This window comes from Mustela nigripes, chromosome 14 (genome assembly GCF_022355385.1).
Source record: "Mustela nigripes isolate SB6536 chromosome 14, MUSNIG.SB6536, whole genome shotgun sequence".
NCBI classification, from domain to species: domain Eukaryota; kingdom Metazoa; phylum Chordata; class Mammalia; order Carnivora; family Mustelidae; genus Mustela; species Mustela nigripes.
Window position 1 is genome coordinate 62,682,809 of NC_081570.1, and position 12,352 is coordinate 62,695,160.

Here is a 12,352-nt window from a genome sequence, read left to right on the forward strand (position 1 = left end):
CCATAAGCAGATGGTTATGATAACCCAATATAAGTATAGGGGGAAACCAGCACATATTGAGCACCCACTGTGTACCAGGACCTGAACTGCAAGTTTCAATACATTTATTTCACACAGCCAATCCCATTTACAGATGATAAAAATAAATAAGAACTATCTTGGTAACAATCAAACAAATCCCAAATGATTACCAAAAACTCACCAGCGACAAAACACTTCTTTTTCTGATTGTTGGCCTGTGTAGCTATAGTGGGTACCTGATGACAGTACTTACATGAGGCAGCAGGACCCGAGGATAAGACTGACAACAGACAGACCTAAGCTCAAATTCCTATTCAATCATTTTTAATCAGGTAACCTTGAACAAGGAACTTTTACCATTTATTATTACCAGTGGGCTAAACAGACAATTCTTTACCAGAAAAACTAAGAGCTTAGGACAAATAAGCTAGATAAGGGGGAATAGAAACATTTATTATTTCTAAGCCAGTGGTTCTCAATGGAGAGTTATTTTGCCTCCCAAGGGATATCTGGCAATACCTAGAGATTGTGTTGATTGTCACAACTGGGGTGGGAGTGCCATTGGAGGTAGTAGGTAAAAGCCAAAGGTGCTACTACAATGCACAGGCAGCCCTCTACAAAAAGAACTTTCTGGGCTAAAATGTTAATAGTGCCAATATTGATAAATCCTTCCAAAGGGAAGGCAAAGCAGAGAAATTTGTTGAGTCCAGTTTAACAGTACAGTGTTTTACTTATTTAACAGAAATACAAACAAGGCAATACTTAGAACCTCAAAAATACTCGTACACATTGATCCAGTCACTTCACTTTTAGAAATCTATCCTGATGAAATAAGAAGAAAAGCACCTAAAGATTTATGCAAGAGTAGATAGATTAGAAAATTAAAAATAGCAAGTGGCCAATTGCAGGTACAGTGATGATAGGGTGATTATATAATTTATCTTCTAAACTGAAATGACTCTGGGTGTAAAAGGGGGTGCTTTAATAATTTTGCAAAGACGACAGTCATAAATAAGAACTTCCCTGGACAAAGCAGGATATATGGCCCCCTGGTGTAAGGGAATAGGGAAATAAAGTATGCCACATCCTAATTATGAAATGGCAGACAGCCAGCAAAAAAAAACTTTAAAGAATATTTAACAGCATACATAGTAAAGATAATGATATAATACGAACTATAAAAGGCTGGATATAAAACTTATGTATCAAATTTTGTAATATATATACTTATAGGCTTTGAAAGAAGAATGGAAAGAAACACACCGAATTGTTAACCCTGGTTTACTATCTGTTGAGATTATAGCTGGGATTGTTTTTCTCTATATTCAAAATTGCTATAATCGTTTTTTAAAATTAGGACGGAGTCCTGCTTCTTTAGAAAGAAATACAAGAGCCAGCTGATGAGAGACAGTTATTCTTCACAGAAGAATGCCAGCAAATAAATGTTGAAGAAATTATATATAAATTAGAAAAATCACAACTTTTGCAATTCCTAATGATATAGTTGTTTCAGGCAAGGAGTTTTATTGGACACTGAAACACTTTTAGCACATACACTAAAATTGGAACGATACAGAGATTAGCATGACCTCTGCAGAAGAATGACACAAAAATTTGTGAAGCATTCCATATTTTTTTTTAAATAATAAAATCTTTAGGTGAAAGATTGCTGGTTATTCACAAAGTTTCAGGGTATTATCTCACAGGGTTCTTGCTATTCGTAAAGAAAAAAAAATATGCCTTCTCAATGAAGAGATCTGGTGATTTCATATTACCCAAATTATCAAACAATATAATTTTAGTGGAAAAACTAGCATTACATGCCTTTTGCAGTAACATAATATGAAATAAGGACATAATCTGCATAATATTTTGCTAATTTGTTTAGCTTGGGGCGTCTGGGTGGCTCAGCGGGTTAAAGCCTCTGCCTTCGGCTCAGGTGATGATCCCAGGGTCCTGGGATTGAGCCCCACATTGGGCTCTCTGCTCAGCCGGGTGGCTGCTTGTCCCCTCTCTCTCTGCCTGCCTCGCTGCCTACTTGTGATCTCGGTCTGTCAAATAAACAAATAAAATCTTTAAAAAAAAAATGTTTAGCTTGAATCTAATCAACCTATTAGATCTACTTTTTGATTTTGAAGGATATCCAGAGAATATCAGAACTAGGAAAGCACCACCAAATGAGAGAAATCAGGTAAATGCAGAATGTGGGAAATTTCAAAAGACAACTGTCCTGCAATGTCCTCAAAAAGTCAAAGTTATAAAGAAAGAAATTGAGACTTCTAGATTAAAAGACACTGGAGAGACGTAGAAGTCAATTACAATCTCTGAATCCTCTTTGAATACTGGCTTTTAAAAAGGAGATCTAAAAAGCATTTGTTGGGGTGCCTGAGTGGCTCAGTGAAAGCACCTGCCTTCAGTTCAGGTCACGATCCCAGGGTCCTGAGATAGAGCCCCACACATTGGGCTCTCTGCTTAGTGAGGAGCCTGCTTCTCCTCTCTCTTATCCTTCCCCTTCCTGCCACTCATGCTGGCTCCTGCTCTCTCTCAAATAAATAAATAAAATCTTAAAAAATAATAAAAAAAAGTAAAAATCATTTGTGGACAATTGAAAAAATTTGAAAATAACCTATTGTCATTATATATATTTAATTCTCTTAAGTCTGTTGATAATATTATGGTTATATAAAACATTTATGGTGAATATCACAATGTCTGCAGCTTATTTTTAAGGCATTCAGAAAAAATATATATACTTACAGTTATTTAAAGCAAATATGGCAAAATATAAACAACTACTGAATCAAGGTAATGAGTACGTAAGTGCTCATATTGTATTATTCTTTGAGGTTTTCTGATATTTGGAAAATGCTTAAATATAAAATTAAGGGAAAATTTGGAAGTTACATTTGAAGTCATATAATTACATTTAAAGTAATATAATTAGTAATTCCAGAGTTGACCACTGTCTTTCCAGGACCAGATACAAAACAGTTGCAGAACCCGCGACAGCCTGCAGAGGATTCAGAATCCTCCGCATTGCCTAAGACCAGCTCTTCATGTTCCATTTCCATTGATTCCCTCAGTTCCTGTGATTTATTTCAGTTGCCTTCCTGTCCCTCAGGTGCTACCACCTTCTCCGCCTGCTCCGTCTTTTGTGGTCCTTGTTCCCCAAGCATAATGAGAATAGAGCATAAATTAATCAGGCACACCCAGGCTTTGAATCCTGCCGCTAACATACAATTTCAAAAGAACCATTGCTCTCTCTGGAAAATTTCTATCTCTGAGAATGCTGTGGACTGAATGCTCCTGGTCCTCTCCAAATGCATATGCTGAAACCCTAATCCCCAAAGTGATGGTATTTGGAGATGAAGCCCTGGAGTGGTAATTAGGTCATCAGGGTGAAGCCATCATGAAGGGATTAGTCTGTGTCTGTCTGTCTGCCTGCCTTTCTGTCTGCCTCTCTCTCTCTCTCTCTCACACACACACACACACAACTATAAGGCAGCTGTCTACAAGACTTCTTGTAGAAGCCAAGAAACAAGTGAAATAGGCTTCTGGTAAATTTTGAAGTTTTTAGCCTCCAGAACTGTGAGGAATAAGTCTTTTTTTTTTTTTTTTTTTCTTTTTCTTTTGACAGACAGAGATCACAAGTAGGCAGAGAGGCAGGCAGAGAGAGGGAAGCAGGCTCCCCGCTGAGCAGAGAGCCTGGTGCGGGGCTCGATCCCAGGATTCTGGGATCATGACCTGAGCCGAAGGCAGAGGCTTTAACCCACTGAGCCACCCAGGTGCCCCCAGAATAAATCTTGTTTAAGCCACCCAGTCCATGATGTTTTGTTATAGCAGCCCAAAGGGTTTAAGACAAAGGGTTTCCAGAGCATTCCCATTCCTCCAGCTCTCCACTTCACATCATGAGCACATCCTCTTTCCCACTTCCCCCCAAAAGGTTTAATAGGTTGGAAGTTCTTTTGCTAGGATTTCTGTACATCCTCTTGATGTTTTCCTTCATTTTACCTGGTAAGGGACAGGTGTGTCATACTCTAACACACAGAAAGCCAAGGAAGCCTTAAAAGTGGCCTACCTTGGGTGACTTGGGAAAAAAAATACACAAAAGCAACATACTTTTTTATAAAGTATTTCTAAAGGCCTTGGACATCACTAATCCTAAAAGCAAGCATATCTGGTCCTATATGAAGATTCAAATTTCTCAATTTCTTGGCCACTTACTGGTTGGTAACATTTCCAAAGAACAATTTTATGTCTTTCATTTTACATTGATTTCTCTGTTTAGCAAGACTAAGCTTTTTGAAAGTTCTAAGACAAAGAATTCTTTTAATCTTGCTTTTTCTAAATCAATGTCTATAAGACCCTCTCAAAGATTCACCCTTACTATCCATTAGACACCTTTCAAGGCTGTGTCCTGACCTGTTGTGTCCTATATAATATGGTTGTGATATTTTAGCACTTTTAGTTAGTCTTATATGAAATGTTTTTGTCATTTACCACCTTTGGTCTTTCTGTCATTTTTAAACTCTGAACTTCACTCTGTAATTTCTCAGCTTCTGTTTTGTACTTGACATTCATTATGTGCTTTTTGTGCCCTTAATTACTTGTTGCGCTTCAGGGTTGATTCATGTTGGTCTTTTCTAATTCTACTGTCTTGATTGCTGTACAGCAAGCCACTTCCCCTCCAAAAACATTGTTTGTCTTTAAACTGTGTTCTTTCTTTCCAGTGCTGGAAACTGAATTTTTTTCTACTTGTCCTTTTCAGGAAATCTCAGGCTATCCCTAGTTGTGATAACTGATATCTATTCACTAGAATCATAATTTCTTTTCTCTCGTCATGAACTCTATACTCGAGTTTGAAAAAGAAATTAGGCAGGAAGGAAGGGAGGAAAGGAAAAGAAATCACAAAGACAAAAGGTAGAAAATACATGGCAAGAACAGAAAAGACATTTACAGGAGAATATTCAGGAAGCAACAGACATAATAATTAACAAAGGTACAAGAGAGGAAAAATAAGAATGGTTTCTTAAATAAGTATAACATGGGAAATACAAAGTTAAAAATAATAAACACTTTATTCTTTTAAAGTAAGAATAAATAACTTTAGTGTCTAGTGGGTCAGAAAGCACCAGCCATTAAGAATGCTATCATTTGGGGGGCGCCTGGGTGGCTCAGTGGGTTAAAGCCTCTGCCTTCGGCTCAGGTCATGATCCCAGGGTCCTGGGATCGAGCCCCACATCGGGCTCTCTGCTCAGCAGGGAGTCTGCTTCCCCCTCTCTCTCTGCCTGCCTCTCTGCCTACTTGTGATCTCTCTCTGTCAAAGGAATAAATAAAATCTTTATAAAAAAAAGAAGAAGAAGAAGAAGAAGAATGCTATCATTTGTGAAATACAGGCTACCATCTTCTCACATTTAAACCTCTGCAAGTCTCCCCATGAGAATGTTCTCATTCTCACCAGCATTCTCTCCCTCCCTCTAGTCTATTCTTTAGAATGCCCCCAGAGTCATTGTCCTAAAATGCACATCAAATAATTTCTCTGTTGGAAAACCTTTCAGTGGCTCTCTATTCCATCTATAATAAAGCCCAAATGTTTATGAAACCCTACATGCCAAGATTCTGTTTACTTTTCTAACCTCATTTCTACCATTTCTCCTTCTTCCCAAGATTTGTATGCTCTAGACAAAACATTCTTTAAGATCTTCCTCTGAGCTTTTGTGTATGCTTTTTTCCCCTGCCCAGAATGCTTCTTCTGCCCAACTCCTTTGGTCCATCCAATGCTTAGTCATCCTTCATGTAGATGCCTCTGCCTCTCTGGCTCCATCACTAAAAGCCAAGTATCCCCTTCTGTATACTATCATGGTTCCCTGTTATTTCTCCTCTCATGGCATATTATTGTGTTATATCATCTTGTTGATATATCTGCGTCACATGCTAGTCAGCATGCAAGGTGATAGCAATGGTGACATGTATCTTTTTCTTGCACTGGCATTCTAACACTTAGCACAGAACATGACCCCTAATAATACTTGATACTTTATTACCTTGATGTTGTACAAATATTTAAGTAAGGGGATTGTCTAGTGACCCAAAGCTTAACTTAAATCCTTATTTCCAATGCTTGTTGAAAATCTTTCTAGAATAATTATTGGCAACCCTCAGCATGTATATCAAATAAGCATTATTAGTAAATTACCTTTGATATGTGGGACAATTGCTGCCTCTATTATCTCTTTCCTACCAATTCCAAGGGCTTGTAGTTGGGACAAGCCACCCATGCTATCCAAAGTTCAGCAGTTGGTGTTCCCATAGCACCCATCTAGACCTCTCCACCTGCCCAGAGGTAGTCATTCAGCTGCTACAAAATCCCCCGTCCCACTCCACTGCAGAGGCAGAATTGCCTAGTAAATGGCATCTCCCACCATTGTTATCCTGCCAATAGGACAGCTCAAGCATCTTAGAATTCCTTCCAAAGGCTGGCATTACATAATGCTTTAGTCTACTTTTCTGTCTTAGTAAATCTAGTAAAATAAGAAAAACTTAATTTCTTTAGGATGACTTAATAGCTTATAAAATCTCAGATCACCATTCTAGTCATAGTGTTATGGGAACTGTCAATTTTAGACATGGAGAAAAGTGGGCTGAAACTACACTAACATCTTCTAGAAGTTTCTGAAACCAAAGACTACTTTAATTCAATATATTCTGCTTGATTTTTCATAAATTTTCTTCCTTTCTCTTTAAAATTTCTTCTGAAAATGCAGGTAATTCTGTTAACTAAGGGTACAGTAAAGAGAAACTGAGTTGAATCAGGTTTAAGATGTTTACATATCCAGAGGCACCTGGGTGGCTCAGTCAGTTAAGCATCCCACTCTTGATTTCAGCCCAGGTCCTGATCTCAGGGTTGTGAGATGCAGCCATGTGTCAACTCCATGTTGGGCATGGAGCCTGCTTTAGATTCTCTCTATCCCTGCCCTTCCCCTTTCCCTCTCTAAAAAACAACAACAAAAAGGCTTATATATCTAAATTTATCCATTAAAGAGAAAAAATCCTAAGAAAAAGCATACTGGCATCATAAGTAGAAATAACAGTACTTCCTTGATTTTGCAAGAAATGACGTTTTTTATGTCAGGAAAAGGGAATAAAAAGTAAAGCTTCTGGGGCACCTGGGTGGCTCAGTGGGTTGAGCCTCTGCCTTCGGCTCAGGTCATGGTATCAGGGTACTGGGATCGAGTCCTGCATCTGGGTTCTCTGCTCATCAGTGAGCCTGCTTCCCCCTCCCCCTCTGCCTGCCTCTCTGCCTATTTGTGATCTCTCTCTCTCTCTGTCAAATAAATAAATAAAATCTTTTTTTTTTAAAGTAAATCTTTTGAAAGGACAGATCCAAATCAAAAATACTTTATATTGCTTTATTAACAGAAAGAAAAAAATTAAAAGTGATGTTGCTACTGCCTACAGTAAGGGTATCATTGAGAAGGTATTTTCATTCCTCTTACCATGAAGAGCAGGAAGTATACTGCTACAAAAAAAAAAAAAAAGAAAGAAAGAAAAAGAAAAAGTGAAACTTAATGTCAAGGATACATAAAACAAAGCACTATCCAAAATATAGGTAGTTTATTGGTGAGTGTGATTTAAAATCAAATGCTTTCTGAGTTAAAAAATGCAGGATAATCAACATGTCAGTGTTAAAATGGGCGATAAATTTTCAAAAAAGACATCAATGGAAATAAACTTTGAAAAACCAATTTTGGACTGTCCTAAGTCCAAAACAACCTTAGTTCTAAAATGTATATGTTCATCTGCTGCTTTTCATTTTTGACTATAAATTTGCTGACAGATTATGTGGTTCGTAATTGTCAATCAAATTTCTTTTTGTCTTCTTTGTTCACCTAGTAATCACTCATCCCCGATTTCACTGCTACACACAAACTAAAATTCAGTATGTTACCAGTGACCCTAACATTTTCCAGGGTCTCCTCCTTATTTTCATTAAACATCATAACCAGCAACTAACTCTTAAAATTTTCCCCAGACCAGCACTAACAGAACCCATGAATCTATCCTATGATGCCATCCAGATAGGTTTCAGCCAGTGAAAGTGAGTCAGAAGTGAAAGGACATACCCTGGCCAGTGACAGAAAGAGTGGGCATCTATTAAATTTAGGAGTAAGACCATTTCCTGCCTAGGGGCTAGAATATCTTATGTCTGAGACCCTAAATATCACAAAGGCATTTTACAACTTTACCAAGATGTGCTACACAAAATAGTAACATGGAAAGATGCCCCCCAAACACATTCCATGGTGTATGTAATACAGTTTTTCTCTTGGTGACTCAGAAAGTACATTAGCATATTAAAAGATAAAAGAAGTCTGCCCATAAAGAAACTTGTTTAACATTGTTTAACCTGGGATTTGCTAAATCTTTTTGACCTATTAAGATCCCAGAGAACCAGTAATCTCAAGGAATAGGCTTAAGGAAAAGCTGACCTGACCAGCCATTCATATTTGCAGGGTTTTTTGATCCCATGGGGCTCCCCTGTAAGTCCAGCACTGGTCATAGGATGTCCTAGAGCAGTGCTTCTTAAACTTATATGTGCATGCATCTCGATTGTATGTGCACATATGATCTTGTAAAAATGTAGATGCTGACTCAGTAGGTCTGAGCTGGGGCTGGAGAGTCTGCACTGCTGAGAAGGCTTCAGGTGATGCTGATGCTGCTGGTCTCTATCACATGCTGAGTAGCGAGGCTCTACAGAACCACAGCGGTAAGAAGATCATCACATCTCCAGTCTCTTTATCTTTTCCTTCCTAATAATAAATCCTCCTAAAATATTACTTTCAGGGTGCCTGGCTGGCTCAGTGTGAAGAGCATGGGACTGTTGACCTCAGGGCTGTAAGTTTGAGCCCCACATTGGGGGGTCAAATGACACTTTTAAATGACACCCTTTAAAAGTAACGTCCTTCCAGGGCACCTGGGTGGCCCAGTCAGTTAAGTGTCCAACTTGTGATTTCAGCTCAAGTCATGATCTCATGGGTTGCGGGATGGAGACTGCCATCAGGCTCCACACTCAGGAGGGAGTCTGCTTGAGATTCTCTCTCTCTCCCTCGCCCTCTGCCCTTCCCCCCCACTCACATATACTCTCTCCCTCTCTCTGGATATGAATAAATAAATCTTTAAAAAAACAAAAACTTTACAAAAAATAAATAAATATTACTTCCAAGATATATTCCTTGCTGGTCAAAAAATTTTAGTGGTCCCCCACTCCTTTCAACATTAGTAACTCAACAGTAGATATCTATTGAAATTGTACTCTGTGCTAAATAGATACAGAGCCCCTGACTTTATACTGTTGAGTACCAAGTAGGTGAGTAAAAAACAATGTGCAGAATGCTAGGAACCAAAACAAGAAGGGAAGAGCTACTTTTTTGAGACCTTGATTTCCTTATCTATAAAATGAGGGTTTGGGGTGCCTGGGTAGCTCAGAGGGTTAAAGCCTCTGCCTTCGGCTCAGGTCATGATCCCAGGATCCTGGGATTGAGCCCCACATAGAGCTCTACTCCGCAGGGAGCCTGCTTTCTCCTCTCTCTGCCTGCCTCTCTGCCTACTTGTGATCTCTGTCTGTCAAATAAATAAATAAAATCTTTAAAATGAGGGCTAAACCAGACCAGTGGTATTTAACCCTCCATGTATCTTGCAGTCATGGACATCATCCTATTAGAGAGTCTCAGCCCAGACCAATGAAAATACAAGCTGTCAGTACACCTTCAACAGGGAACGGGCAGTTCTCAAAAACTCCCCAAGTGATTCTAAGGTGCAGCCAAGTTTGAGAACGACTGGACTAAATGATTCCCAAAGCGCTGCCCAGGTATCAACAACACCCAGAAACTTGTTAGAATGAGAAGTCTCAGGCCTCACCACAGACCTACTGAGTCAGAAACTCCGGGGACAGGGTAAAGAAACCTGGGTTGTGGTTTTATGGTTTTGGTTTTGTTTTTATGTATGTATGTATGTATGTATGTATGTATGTATGTATTTTTAGAGAGAGAGACAGGCAATGAGAATAGGAGTAAGAAGAGCACAGGGAGCTACTCTTCAAGCAGATTCCCTTGCTGAGCAGGAGCCCTATGCAGTGTTCAGTTCAATCTCACAACCCATGAGATCATGACCTGAGCTGAAACCAAAAGTCAGTTGTCTAACCAACTAAACCACTCAGGCACCCCAGAAACCTGGGTTTTAACCGGCTCTCCAGGTGATTCTCCAGGTGAAAACCACTGGGTTAGACAACTAGTAGATTTCCCTCTGGCTCTAAAATAGAATCATTCTTGGACCTCAAACAGGCTTTTCAAGGACTTTTGTTATCAGGTCTTAAACAGACTAACAGTATAAGCTCTTCCCAGATTTAAATCTTTAATTGCTGTGCATTCTTAAGGAATTATTATAGCTGTCTGTGTTTCATGTTCTCATCTATAAAATGAGGATAATAATAGTACCTATTGTCACAGAGTTGCTGTGAAAATTCAATGATTTTGTGTATGTAACTGACTTAGCAGAATGCCTGCGATGTATTTCAGGTCATTACCCAATTGTCACTCTTGCAGGGAGGACCTCATGGCCACTCTGTCCAAAATCACAACCCACCTTTACCATTCCCTTTTTCCCCTCCCCTGGTTTATTTTTGCCTTTGCAATTATTATTCTCTAACATATAACATATATCCACTAATTGCTTTATTATCTGCCTTCTCTCACTAAGATGTAGGTTTTATAAAATCAAGGATTTTTGTCCATTTGTTAAGAGATATATTCCCAGTGACTAGTCAGGGTCTGGTACATTGCATGTACTCAACTGGTGCGATAAAGGAATGAATAAATGTTAATGATTATCAATATTAATATTATAGCAATCCAAATATTTCTTATTGAAAAACAATAGCTTATACTTCCCATTTACTGTTCCAAATTATGCTTATGTATTATTACATGCTTTATTCAAATTCTGTCCCATACCTAACAATGCCTCCCTATTTAACTTCTGCTCATTTTAGACCCTGCTCAAATTCTATTTCTTTAATATTCCCTGACAATTCTGATGACTAACTCTCTGAATGTCTACAGTGTTACTGTCTATACTATACAATAGCACTTAACTTATCTTAATTAATTACCAATGGAAAGAGCAACTTTACTGAAATTTAGATATACTGAGAGAGGCTGCATCCGTCATACAATAAGCATTCGTGAAAACTGACAGAGGAAGGAGTCCTCAAAGGAATCCCAGGAAAAATTCACCATTAATTAGCCATGTAGTCCTCAAATAACAAAAACAGTGCTCTACATTTTACAAAGTACCTTTAAATACATCAGTTCAGGGAATGAAAATTAGTGGCTTTCTGGCCCCCAGTCTTCCTGTCATCTATGTCTGGAAGAGGCCCACAATGATCCCCAATGTGGCCCTCTAGGCAGCCATTACCAGTTGGTCAGACCTAGCAGACAAGGGGACACCTATTTCCATCCTAACTTAGTCTAACCCCCCTGGTTCTAAAAGCAAAGAAAACTGATGCCAAGAGATTTAAATTGACTTGTCCAGGCACATACATGATAGCAGACCAAGACCAGAACCATCATCCTGACTCCTCTCCAGAATTCTCTCTATGCTCTCTCCTCATTCATTTCTGAAATGCAGTATTTAAGTTTCCATTCTAAAGCAACCAAAATACAGACAGCAAACCTTTGACAGAGAGTTTTCATATTAATGCTCATGAATATAACGTTGAAATGAAAAATGACAGTTTTGAGTCAAGTGATAGACAGAGTTGGTTAGTCTCTTATTTTTCAGTTGGGTTTATTTACTTAAGCCTAGAATGTGTCATGACTGAAAATAGACAAAACAGATTATTTCCATTCCACTATCCTAGAAAAAGAAAAGGGAATAGTTTTCATTAAAGAACTGGGCTCAAATCCAGTCCCAAAATAACTTATACTACTGAATCAACTTGTAAAAGGTGTTATTTCTCTCATTAATGGCAATGCATTATTAGGAGTTCAGATTAATCACTAAATTTAAATTATAAGAAAAATGTATTTAAAGGAATATGAAAAAAGAAAATAATGGAGAGAAACAAACATCTATTTTAATATAAATAATAACCACTTCCTCATCACAGAAAACATGCTCACATTTTAGAATTATAATTTTCCAGGGGCACCTGCGTGGCTCAGTGGATTAAAGCCTCTGCCTTCAGCTCAGGTCATGATCCCAGGGTCCTGGGATCAAGCCCCACATCGGGCTCTCTCCCCAGCGGGGAGCCTGCTTCCTCCTCTCTCTCTCT

At 38.6% G+C, this 12,352-nt stretch overlaps 1 protein-coding gene and 1 pseudogene across 1 annotated transcript in view; one reads left to right on the top strand and one right to left on the bottom strand.

The window, feature by feature from the left end:
* Window positions 1-12,352, bottom strand: part of SLC44A5 (solute carrier family 44 member 5) — a 398,499-nt gene that overhangs the window by 315,668 nt on the left and 70,479 nt on the right. The window lies entirely within an intron of this gene.
* LOC132002319 (U6 spliceosomal RNA) lies at window positions 1,560-1,657 on the top strand (annotated as a pseudogene).